Genomic DNA, 12,228 nt, shown 5'->3' with positions numbered 1-12,228 from the left:
TCACCCAGGCTGGAGTGCAGTGGTGCAATCTCGGCTCACTGCAACATCCACCTGCCAGAGTCAAGTGATTGTCCTGCCTCAGCCTCCTGAGTAGCTAGGATTACAGGCGTGCACCACTACACTTGGCTAAATTTTGTATTTTTAGTAGAGACAGGGTTTCACTATGTTGGCCAGGCTGATCTCGAACTCCTGACCTCAAGTGATCCACTCACTAAAGTGTTGGGGTTACAAGTGTGAGTCACTGCGCCTGGCCACTTCCATGAATTTTAACTCGTAAATAGATTCATGTAGCCATAGCCACTATCAGGAGGCAGACCAGTTTCACCACTTCAGAAATCTCCCTTGGTCAGTTCTACTCTTTGTAGTCAGAGCCACTCCCACCTCAGCCTCTGATAACCAATGATCTATTCTCTATTACTATAGTTTTGTTTTATTTTTTCTTTTCAGGAATGTAATATAAGTGGAATAAAACAGTATGTAACCTTTTGAGATTGGGTCCTTTCAGCAAAATGCCTTTGAGATTCATGTAAGTTGTTACATGTGTCAATAGTTTGTTCCTTTTTATTGCTGACTATTATTCCGCTGTATAGATATATTGTGGTTGCATTAATCAGTTCACCTACTGAAGAACATTTGAGTTATTTTCAGATTTTGGTGATTATGACTAGAGCTTCTATAAGCATTCATGTACACTTACGTTTTTGTGAAGTTTTCATTTTTCTAGAGTAAATACTTAGGAGACTGGGAATACTAGGTCATATGGTAAGTGTATGGTTAAGTTTTCCAGAGCAGCTGTACCATTTTGCTTTCCCATTAGCAATGCGTAAACGTTCCTGTTGCCCCTATTCTTTCCAGCCCTTGGTATTTGACAGTTCTTTTTTTTTTTTATTTTCTTTTTTAGACGGAGTTTTGCTCTTGTTGTCCAGGCTGGAGTGCAATGGCATGATCTCAGCTCACTGCAACTTCCTCCTCCTGGGTTCAAGTGATTTTCCTGCCTTAGCCTCCCGAGTAGCTGGGATTACAGGCACCCACCACCACACCCAGCTAATTTTTTGTATTTTTAGTAGAGACGAGGTTTTGCCATGTTGACCAGGCTGGTCTCAAACTCCTGGCCTCAGGTGATCCACCCACCTCGGCCTCCCAAAATGCTGAGATTTCAGGTGTGAGCCACCACGCCCAGCCTTGACAGTATTTTTAAAATTTTAGCAACTCTAATAGGTGTGTAGTAATATCTCATTATGGTTTTAATTTGCATTTCACTATTGACTAAGAATATTGAACGTCTTTTCATGTACTTGTTTGCCTTCCGTATATTCTCTTTGGTATAGTGTCTTTTCAAGACTTTTGCCCGTTTTTAATTGGGTGTTTCTTTTCCTAGGTAAGTTTTTTTGTTTTGTTTTATTTATTTGCTTGCTTTGAGACGGAGTCTTGCTCTGTCACCCAGGCTGGAATGCAGTGGCATGATCTCGGCTCACTGCAGCCTCCACCTCCCGGGTTCAAGCGATTCTCCTGCCTCAGCCTCCTGAGTAGCTGGGACTACAGGCACATGCCACCATGCCTGGCTAATTTTTGTATTTTTAGTAGAGACAGGGTTTCACCATGTTGGTCAGCTGGTCTCAAACTCCTGACCTCAGGTGATCCACCTGTCTCTGCCTCCCAAAGTGCTAGAATTACAGGCGTTAGCCACCACACCTGACCTATTTTTAAATTTTATATTAATATATTAACTGGATTTTTGTCGAATAGAGAATTCTCTTGAAATAACCATCTCCTCACTTCACACTCAGTCTGGGAAAAAATGAGAGCAAATTTCAGTGCATCCAGGGAGCGTATCACCAACCAGGCGTGAAGCTTAGAGGGAGAGTGCAGGCTGAGTGGCCAGCAGGCCATGGGCATCCCACAGGGCCAGGCCAGGCCCCAGGCCTCAGCGACCCTTCTCCCAGCCCACCTAGTGGCCCTCAAATTCATGATGGGACAGACATGCCTTCTCCTGTCCCAGTTGAGAAGCCCCTTCTAGACGGAAGGGAGAGGAGAAAAGCCACAGGAAAGAAATCCCAGAAACGCTAGCAGGCAAGTACAGGGACTTCCTCCCCAGCTGCGGTGACCTTGCTCCTGACAACACCCAACCCCTGGAGGTCTTCGCCAGTGTGCCTGGGGCTGGAGCCTGGCTGGGAAGGGAATGTGGGCTCACAGTGTCTGGATGGTGGCCTCCCACAGCTTGGCACAGACCAGGGGAAGACACGTGAGGAGGGCCTGGGGAGGTCCTCGGGGAAGACACAGCTCAGGAGGTTGAGTGTAAAGTGGCTGCCAGACCAAGGGAGCTGGATGGACTGTGAAGGAGGAGGTGGCTGGAGAGCCCCCTCCATGTAAAGCTACTAGAGCAAAAATAGAACAAGGGGGACACCTGTGCCCCAGAGGACAGCCCTAAAGATGGTAACAGGGAGCACAGCTGAGCAGCGCCCTGGATTCTGAGCTAGTGTGGGAAGCTGGGGGGCACCTCTCCAGAGGCCAGGGGCCTCTCTCTTCCTTCATCACCAGTTGCTGGTAACTTTGCAGCCAGACTTGGAGGAGGAACAAAGCCCTCCATCGCCTCCCCTAGCCTCCGATGCTGCCCCAAGGGGAGGGGTAGGAATGGGCAAAGAGGGTGGGAAACAGGGAGGTGGGAGGGGGTCTACTGGGTCTTCTTATTTTCAGAGGAGGAGACTGTAATACTGTAGTAGCAGAGGCTGGTTCCTAGGTATGTAGGTGTTGTGTGGTTTGCCTGGCACTGACAACTGCTTCTGCAGCTCTGGCTTTGGCTGCCAGAGCAGAGGGGCCAATGGGGCCACGGGCCAGAGGTTCCATGAGCCCAGATAGGGCAGTGGCAGGGATTGCAGGCATCCCATAGATCCATCCACCATGGGAGGTCCTGGATAGAACTCAGATGGGGACTGTGGGTTGGGGCAGCCAGGAGGGCAAAGGTACATTCCATTGGCGACTGGCAGAGGAAAGACATAGGCTGTGTTGGGTATGTAAGAGTACCCATAGGCTCCGTTGGGGGCCTCGCCCCTGGAGGCTCGAAATGCCACCTGGAGCATTCATTGTCCAAACTGCTGTAAGGTTAACTTGTGTGAAGCCCAGCCCTCCCAGCCATCTCCCGCTTCACCCTTCACTGTTCTTTTGAAGTAGTTTGCAGCAAACAGGCTAGTTGATCTCACAGTCCTTCATCAGATGAAAAGGCATCACGAAGGCCTCATGGAGTTCTTCTTCTTGGACAGAAAGATGACCAGTAAGGGGTAAGGTAGACGAAGCCTTTCTTGGTCCCTTTGAAGGACTCTGGCACATTCTTCATGTCATTGAATGTAAGTTCCACATGGACGTAGGACATTAGGATGCTCTTGGTGTTCTTGATCACTCTGCCACCCTTTGAGTGATTCTTGTTGAGCACCATGGTCTCTTGGAAAGGGGTCCTAAGACTCTCGATGCAGGGCCTTGAGTTCGTTTTTGCATAAAGGAGTTGGTTTAGATTGAGATTCTTTTTTTTGGCATATAAATGTCCAATTGTCCATTTGTTGAAAAGACTGCTCTTTCTCCATTGACTTGCCTTGCACTTTTGTCAAAATTTATTGGCCATGTTTGTGTAGGTCGATTTCTGGAATCTGTATTCTGCTCTATTGATCTGTGTGTCTATCCTTTCACCAATACACACTGTCATGAAGTCAGAGAGGTAACAGGAAGCCAGATTGTGTAGGGCCTTGTAGACCGTTGAAAGGATTTAGGCTTTTATCTTAAGTGACATGAGAAGCTGCAGGAAGGTGTTGGACAAAGGAGTAACCTGACTTTATTGAGGCAAGGGTAGGAATGTGAGGTTACTGCAGTCATCCAGATATGCAAAAATGGTGGTTTGGACCAGGATGATGGGTAGAAGTGGTGAAAAGTAGTCATATTCTGAATAATTTTTGAGAGTGGCCCCAACGGGATTTTCTAATGGGTTGAATGTAGAGAATGAGAGATAGGTATGAGAAAAGAACTCTAGTCTGAGGGTTTAGCTTCACCAACGTGAAAAATGGAGTTATCAATTGAGATGGGAAAACCTTCAAATGAAGCATATTTTAGGAAGGAAGGTCAGAAGTTCAGTTTCGAACATGTTAAGTTTTAAATTTCTATTAGAGGTCCACCTGTGGACGTTGAGTGAGTAGTGGGTGTTAAGGGCTAAGAGCTTGGGAGAGAGGTCTGGGAATGGAGGTATACATTTTGGATCCTGGCCGGGTGCCTGGGATCGTGCCTGTGATCCCAGCACTTTGGGAGGCTGAGACGAGCGGATTACTTGAGGCCAGGAGTTTGAGATGAGCCTGGCTAACATGACGAAACCCATCTGTACTAAAAATGCAAAAAATTAGCCAGGCATGGTGGTGTGTGCCTATAATCCCAGCCACTCAGGAGGCTGAAGCAAGAGAATTGCTTGAACCCGGGAGGTGGAGGTTGCAGTGAGCCGAGATCGTGCCACTGCACTCCAGCCTTGGCAACAGAGCAAGACTCCATCTCAAAACAAAAACAAAAACAAAAAAGTTTTGGATCCATCAGTAGATAGAGGCTACGTAAGGCCGTGGCATTGGTGAAATCACCAAGGGCAGCTATGTAGAGAGAAAAGGGCAAGCACTGAGCCCTGGGTCACTGCAGCATTGAGAGGTGGGGGACAAAAAAAGAAACCGGTAAAGGAGACTAAAAAATAGTAGTGAGGTAGAAAGAAGGTAGACAATGCTTTCTGAGAGCCAAATAAGAAAATGATATCCAGGAAGTAAATGATCAACAGTGCGGATGCTGCTAATAGGTCAAACAAGACAAGGACATATATTGACCATTGGGTTTAGCAACAAGGGGTCATTGGTCACCTCAGCGAGAGAAGTTTCCATAGAGTGTTGGGAGAAAAAGGCTGAGGATAGTAGGTTTAAGAGAGAATAAAAGGAGAAGAATTGTAGGCAGAGAATAGAAGCGTTTTTCATGGAGTCTGTTTGCAAATAGGACCAAAGAAATGAGGAGGCAGCTAGGGGACGAGATGGGCTCACATGCAAGTTGTTGGGTTTTGTTCCTTTTTAAGATGGAAGAAATAACATTTGTGAATGCTAATGGCCATGACCCCATAAAGTGGGAAATTTTAATGATGTAAGAAGAAAAGAGAAGAAAGCCCAGAGCAATTGATTTCCTTGAGTAAAGGAGAAAGGGATGGAATCTAGTACAAAAATGGAGGGATTGCCCTTAGAAGGAGCTAGAAAATTTAATATATGGGAACGCTTGGAAAAGCAGAATATGTGGATGCTCACTTGCATGTGAGCCCATCTCGTCCCCTAGCTGCCTCCTCATTTCTTTGGTCCTGTTTGCAAACAGACTCCATGAAAAACGCTTCTATTCTCTGCCTGCAATCCCTCTCCTTTTATTCTCTCACATGGGTAGATGTGAGTGAAGCAAGTCCTCTTCAGTCTGCTTCCATTTCCTCACTGCGGTGGAAGCAAGGTCGGCAGCTGAGAGGGAAGGTAGGGGAGGGGCTGAGATTTGAAGGGACAAAAATGGGCGATGATCACCCGGGAGAGTGAACCACAGGACTCATGGGAGAGAGTGCCTGCCATAGGAGAGAAGATCCCTTGAAAAGAGGAATTCAAGGGCTGGATGCGGTGGCTCCTGCCTGTGATCCTAGCACTTGAGGAGGCCGAGATGGAAGGATCGCTTGAGCCCAGGAGGTCAGGACTGCAGTGAGCCAAGGTCACACCACTGCACTCCAGTCTAGGCAACAGAATGAGACCCTGTCTCAAATAAATAAATAAATAAATAAGCAAATAAATAAATAGGAGTTCAAGAATTGAGATCATCTGTGTGGGTGTTGAGAATGCCAGGAATTAAGACCAGAAATTCTAGAGATGATGGCAATGGCAATGAGAAATGAAGGGGAATGAGTTGGTGTTTGGTAGGTAACGGTAGCAGTGCTGGATAGCGGATGATAGAATCTGATGACATGAGGTTTCAACCACAGAAGTTTTAGAGAGGAGAGGAGAATGCTCTGAAAGCAGCCATGTGGAGCAGAAGCAGCACCTGTCTCACCTCACCTTCCAGCCATGTGGAGCAAAAGGGGCATCTGTCTCAGGCCCAGAGGCGTGGGAGTGAAATAGCACTTCAGAGGGTTGCAGGGGAAACAGTGTCCCCAAGGGAGAGTCAGGTTTCTGTTAAAGGAAGGTGCATTATGCACATCTGTGAAATTACCATGATGACTGCTGTCATCTCATCTGCTCATAGAACCAGGCAATATTGATTGGTCATAAAATGCATGCATTATTTTAAGGAGCATGGACATTTAATTTCTCTTTTTAAGGACTGGAAGTAATTTTTTCCGTGATTTGGAAAGTGATATTATTTGTCAATGAGAAATAATACAATAGCTTTTTAATATTTCACAAAATGATGTCAGTTGCTCTTTATTAAAAAATATCTTTAGCCTTTTTGAGGTTATTTTGGGGAGATAATAAGGACAGGCATCTCCATAATCCCGAATATTTGGGAGAAAACTTCAAAAATTAAAGCGTATTTAGGCTGAGCATGGTGACTCATGCCTGTAATCCCAGCACTTTGGGAGGCCAAGGTGAGCAGATCACTTAAACCCAAGAGTTTGAGACCATCCTGGGCAGCATGGCAAAACTCTGTCTCTACAAAAAATACAAAAATTAGCAGGGCATGGTGGCGTGTGCCTGTAGTCCCAGATACTCAGGAGGTTGAGGCTGCAGTGAGCTATGATCATACCACGGCACTCCAGCCTGGGTGACAGAACAAGACCCTGCCCCCACCCCCTCCTCCAAAAAAAGCATATTTAAATATTCCTGTAATCCAAATGTTGAACATAATTTGGACACAGCTTTAAAATGGTACCAATTCTTTTAATTCGTGACTGCTTTATTTCTGCATTAGACAATAAGAAGGGGTCGAAATTTCTGGCCTGATAGGACAGTGACGTCAACCTCTTGTGTAGTAGCCTGTCATTAAGCCAGTGCCAAATGGAAAATTAAATGGGAAATGGCAGAGAGCATTGCCCAGGACATACTGTAGAAATGGCAACTCTGGCACTGACATAGGTTTAAAAAAATTATGTTTTAAAAGTAATCTTGCTGGGAGGCCAAGGCGGGCATATCACTTGAGGTCAACAATTCGAGACCACCCTGGCCAATATGGTGAAACCCCATCTGTACTAAAAATATAAAAGTTAGGTGGGCATGGTGGCGAGCACATGTAACCCCAGCTACTCTGGAGGCTGAGACATGAGAATCACTTGAACCCAGGAGGAAGAGGTGGCAGTAAGTTGAGATTGTGCCATTGCACTCCAGCCTGGATGACAGAGCAAGACTCTGTCTTAAAAAAAAAAAAAAAAAAGTAATCTTATACATTCCCTTTACTGTTTTTCAAGGTCATTATATTTTTATCTGTTATTGTTCACCATTTAAAAATAAGCAGTGGAAAGCAGCCTACTTTTTAAAATGTAGAACTCGTATGGTGTACTTAGCATATATATAAGGATTTCTGTCCTCTCTCTTGCCTCCCTCCCTCCCGTTCTTCCCCCTTCCTCCTCCTTCCTTCCTTCCCTCCCTCCCTCCCTCCCTCCCTCCACTCCCTCCCTCTCCTATCTTCTGAATAGGGTCAGACACCAGTTCTCTACTTCTTGGACCATAAGAATAAAGATCTGTGCACAGTCCATTTTGTACATATTGATTCTTGGACTAAAAATAGCTCGATTTGGTTTCAAACTTTTTCTCCCACCCTAAGTTCAGGTTTTGTTCCCTGTGCAGCCTGGTAGGCGGGGAAGTAATGCATAGTCAGCATTCCATCTGGGATGCTTACTGGACAATTTTAATCTTTTTTTTACATCTTGACCTCTATTTCCAAAGAACATCCCAGTTGGCAGGTCTAGCCTGATTAAGATTCCGTTCAGGCATTTAATTCTCCTAAGGGAATTTACAGCTTAATCTAACAATCAAGGATACCAGAATCTACTCAGGACTTAATTTCTTGAAGGTTATAGGAAACATAAAGTTGAGCAACCTAATGAATGAGCTTAGTGATATCATAATGAATTTTTATATATAGCTCAAATTACACTTTTTAATGCATATCCCACAAAAATATTTTTAAAAACAAATACTATAGACCGAACTGGATTAGCTGTATTAGTAGATCCAAATTTAACTTTTAATTTGAATTAAGTTAGAACACTATGCATCTCATAAGACAGGCTATACATTGATTACCTAGTTAGCCAGCTTCCATATCACCACTTGTTCAGGAACATTAAAAGTACTTATTTAGAAATAGTTTTCTGATATAGTTTTGGTTTCACTAAGACAGCTTTTTAGAAAGCAAAATTAGGCAGGACGTGGTGGCTCACACCTGTAATCCCAGCACTTTGGGAGGCTGAGGCGGGCGGATCACCTGAGGTCAGGAGTTCGAGGCCAGCCTGACCAACATGGAGAAACCCCATCTCTACTAAAAGCACAAAATTAGCCGGGTGTGGTGGCTCATGCCTGTAAATCCAGCTACTTGGGAAGCTGAGGCAGGAAATCACTTGAACCCAGGAGGCGGAGGTTGCGGTGAGCCGAGATTGCGCCACTGCACTAAAGCCTGGGCAACAAGAGTGAAACTCTGTCTCAAAAAAAAAAAACAACAACAAAAAAGGCAGAATTATAAAACAGCACATTTTTTTTTTTTTTTTCTGGAGTCAGAGTCTCTCACTCTGTTGCCCAGGCTGGAGTGCAGTGGCACAATTTTGGCTTGCTGCAACCTCCGCCTCCCGAGTGGAGGTTAGTCAAGCAATCCTCCTGCCTCAGCTTCCTGAGTAGCTGGGACTACAGTCATGTGCCATCACACCTGAACAATTTTTGTATTTTTTGGAGAGACAGGATCACCCCATGTTGCCCAGGCTGATCTCAAACTCTTGGGCTCAAGCAGTCTGCCTGCCTCAGCCTCCCAAAGTGCTGGGATTACAGGTGTGAGCCACTGTTGCCAGCCTAAACATCTCTTCCGAGGCTATCACAATATATACTATTCTCATAGCCTACAGTAGATTACAGACATCTAGAATATAAAAATCTGTTTCCTGATAGGCTTGGCACACAATATTCCTACAGTTCTTTGAAAACATACATATTAACAGAGTGACAATATTTACAGGCAGAATTACTCATGTGTCTTATTGTAGCTTACACAAGAGTGTGTCTGTCCAAGAATGGGATAGAGGTTGGTCTGTAAAAACAGGTGGCCCACAAGGTTTCTTGGATAGTTAACTCAGTAGTTAGAATGAAGGATGTAAAATAACCTATCAGGATAACACCTGCTCTCTTGCCTTCAACAATTAATGATAGTGAAACTAGGCCTGGAGAGGAATAAAAATCTTGTATCATCTTTGAATTAGTCTTTTGTTGGTTGTGCCTTCCAATGAAATGATGTTTCACAACCTTTTCTTCATTATCATCTCTGAAAAGATCCTTTATGGTTATTTTTTTTTCCTAGTTGCCACAAAATTAAACACAGGCATACTGTGTCTTACTGTGCTTTGCTTTCTTGCTCTTGGCAGATATTGTGGCTTTTTTTACAAATTGAAGGTTTGTGGCACCCCCTACATTGAGCAAGTCTACTGGGACCATTTTCTTTTCAACAGCGTATGATGCTCCTTTTATGTCTGTGTCACATTTTGGTAATTCTTACAGTATTTCAAACTTTTTCTTTTCTTTTTTTTTTTTTTAGACAGAGTCTCGATCAGCCGCTCAGGCTGGAGTGCAGTGGTGCGATCTTGGCTCACTGCAACCTCCGCCTCCCAGGTTCAAGTGATTCTCCTGCCTCAGTCTCCCAAGTAGCTGGGACTATAGGTGCATGCCACCACACCCAGCTAATTTTTTTGTATTTTTAGTAGGGACAGGGTTTCACCATGTTGGCCAGACTGGTCTCGATCTCTTGACCTCGTGATCTGCCCTCCTCGGCCTCCCAAAGTGCTGGAATTACAGGCGTGAGCCACTGCACTTGGCCCAAACTTTCTTATTATTGTTATATCTGTTATGGTGATCTGTGATCACTGTCTTTGGTGTTACTATTGTAATTGTTTTGGGATGGCGTGAACTGCATCCATATAAGACTTAATTGAGGCCAGGTGCGGTGGTTCACACCTGTAATCCCAGCACTTTGGGAGGCTGAAGCGGGCAGATCATGAGGTCAGGAATTCGAGATCAGCCTGGCCAACACAGTGAAACCCCATCTCTACTAAAAATACAAAAAAAATTAGCCGGGTGTGGTGGTGCACACCTGTAGTCCCAGCTACTCGGGAGGCTGAGGCAGGAGAATCACTTGAACCCAGGAGGCGGAGGTTGCAGTGAGCCAAGATCATGCTACTGCACTCCAGCCTCAGTGGTAGAGCAAGACTCCATCTCAAATAACAATAATAATAATAATAATAATAATAAAGACATAATTGATACTTAATCCATAAATGTTGTAGGTGTTCTGAGTGCTCCGCCCGCCGGCTATTTCCCATCTTTCTCCTCCTCCTCAGACCTCCCTACTCCATGAGACACAACAATATTGAAATTAGGCCAACTAGTAACCCTCCGATGGCTTCTACATGTTCAAGGGAAAGGGAGAGTTGCACATCTGTCACTTTAAATCAAAACATAGAAATGATTATGCTTTAGTGAGGAAGACATGCTGAAAGCCTAGATAGGTCAACAGCTAGGCCTGTCGTGCCAAACAGCCAAACTGTGAATGCAAAGCAAAAGTTCTTGAAGGAAGTGAGGAGTGCTATTCCGTTGAACACACAAATGATAAGACAGTGAAACAGCCTCATTGCCGATATGCAGAAAATTTGAGTGATTCTAGACAGAAGGTAAACCAGCCATAACATTCCTTTAAGCCAAAGCCTAATTCTTTTTTTTCTTTTTTCTTCGGAGTCTGGCTCTGTCGCCCAGGCTGGAGTGCGGTGGCGCGATCTCGGCTCACTGCAAGCTCCGCCTCCCGGGTTCACGCCATTCTCCTGCCTCAGCCTCCCGAGCAGCTGGGACTACAGGCGCCCGCCACCACGCCCGGCTATTTTTTTTGTATTTTTAGTAGAGACGGGGTTTCACCATGTTAGCCAGGATGGTCTCGATCTGATCTCCTGACCTCGTGATCCGCCCACCTCGGCCTCCCAAAGTGCTGGGATTACAGGCGTGAGCCACCATGCCTGGCCACCAAAGCCTAATTCAGAGCAAGGCCCTAACTCCCTTCAATTCGCTGAAGGCTGAGAAAGGTGAGGAACCTGCAGAAGGAAAGCTTGAAGCCAACAGGTTGGTTCATGAGGTTTAAGCAAAGACACCATCTTCATAACATAAAAGGGCAAGTAAACAGCAAGCGCTGACAGAGAAGCTGCAGCAAGTTATCCAGAAGATGTAGCTGAGATCATTGGTGAAGTGGCTTCCCCAAATAACAGATCTTCAAATGTAGATGAAACCACTTTGTATTGGAAGAAGATGCCTTCAGGCTCGGACTTTCATAGCTGGAGAGGAGAAGTGAATGCTTCAGAGTTTCAAGGGACAGGCTTTTGTCCCTTGGGCTCTTGTCAGGGGCTAATACAGCTTGTGACTTTGAGTTGAAGGCAATGCCCATTGAACATTCTAAAAATCCTAGGGCCCTTAAGATTGATACTAAATGCACTCTACCTGTACTCTATTAATGAAACAACAAAGCCTGAATGACAGCACGTCTGTTTATAGAGTGGTTTATCAAACATTTAAAGCCTGCTGTTGAGACCTACCACTCAGAAAAAAAGGTTCCTTTCAAAATATTACTGCCCACTGACAGTGTACCTGGTACCCAAGAGCTCTGATGGTATAAGGAGATGACTGTTGTTTTCATACCTGCTAACACAACATCCACTGGGCAGCCAATGGATCCAGGAGTCATTTTGACTTTCAAGTCTTATTATATAAGAAATACATTTTATAAGGATATAGCTGCTGTAGATAGTGATTCCTCTGATGGATCTGGGCAAAGTCTGTTGAAAACCTTCTGGAAAGGATTCACCATTCTAGATACTGTTGGGAGGAGGTCAAATTATCAACATGAACAGGAGTTTCGAAGACGTTTATTCCAAACCTCATGGTGACTTTGAGGACTTTAAGACTTCAGTAGAGCAGGCTGGGCATGGTGGCCTATAATTCCAGCCCTTTGGAAGGCTGAGGCGGGTGGATCGCA

At 45.0% G+C, this 12,228-nt stretch overlaps 1 protein-coding gene and 1 pseudogene across 10 annotated transcripts in view; one reads left to right on the top strand and one right to left on the bottom strand.

The window, feature by feature from the left end:
* Positions 1 to 12,228, top strand: part of BICD1 (BICD cargo adaptor 1) — a 283,466-nt gene that overhangs the window by 123,180 nt on the left and 148,058 nt on the right. The gene's annotated exons all lie outside the window — the stretch shown is intronic.
* Positions 2,691 to 3,632, bottom strand: LOC116473872 (WW domain-binding protein 2-like; annotated as a pseudogene).

The sequence above is a fragment of the Hylobates moloch genome, unplaced genomic scaffold (genome assembly GCF_009828535.3).
Source record: "Hylobates moloch isolate HMO894 unplaced genomic scaffold, HMol_V3 SCAFFOLD_8, whole genome shotgun sequence".
In the NCBI taxonomy this organism is placed as follows: Eukaryota; Metazoa; Chordata; class Mammalia; order Primates; family Hylobatidae; genus Hylobates; species Hylobates moloch.
The sequence above is the reverse complement of the archived record's forward strand: the minus strand, read 5'-3'. Positions and strand labels throughout refer to the sequence as shown.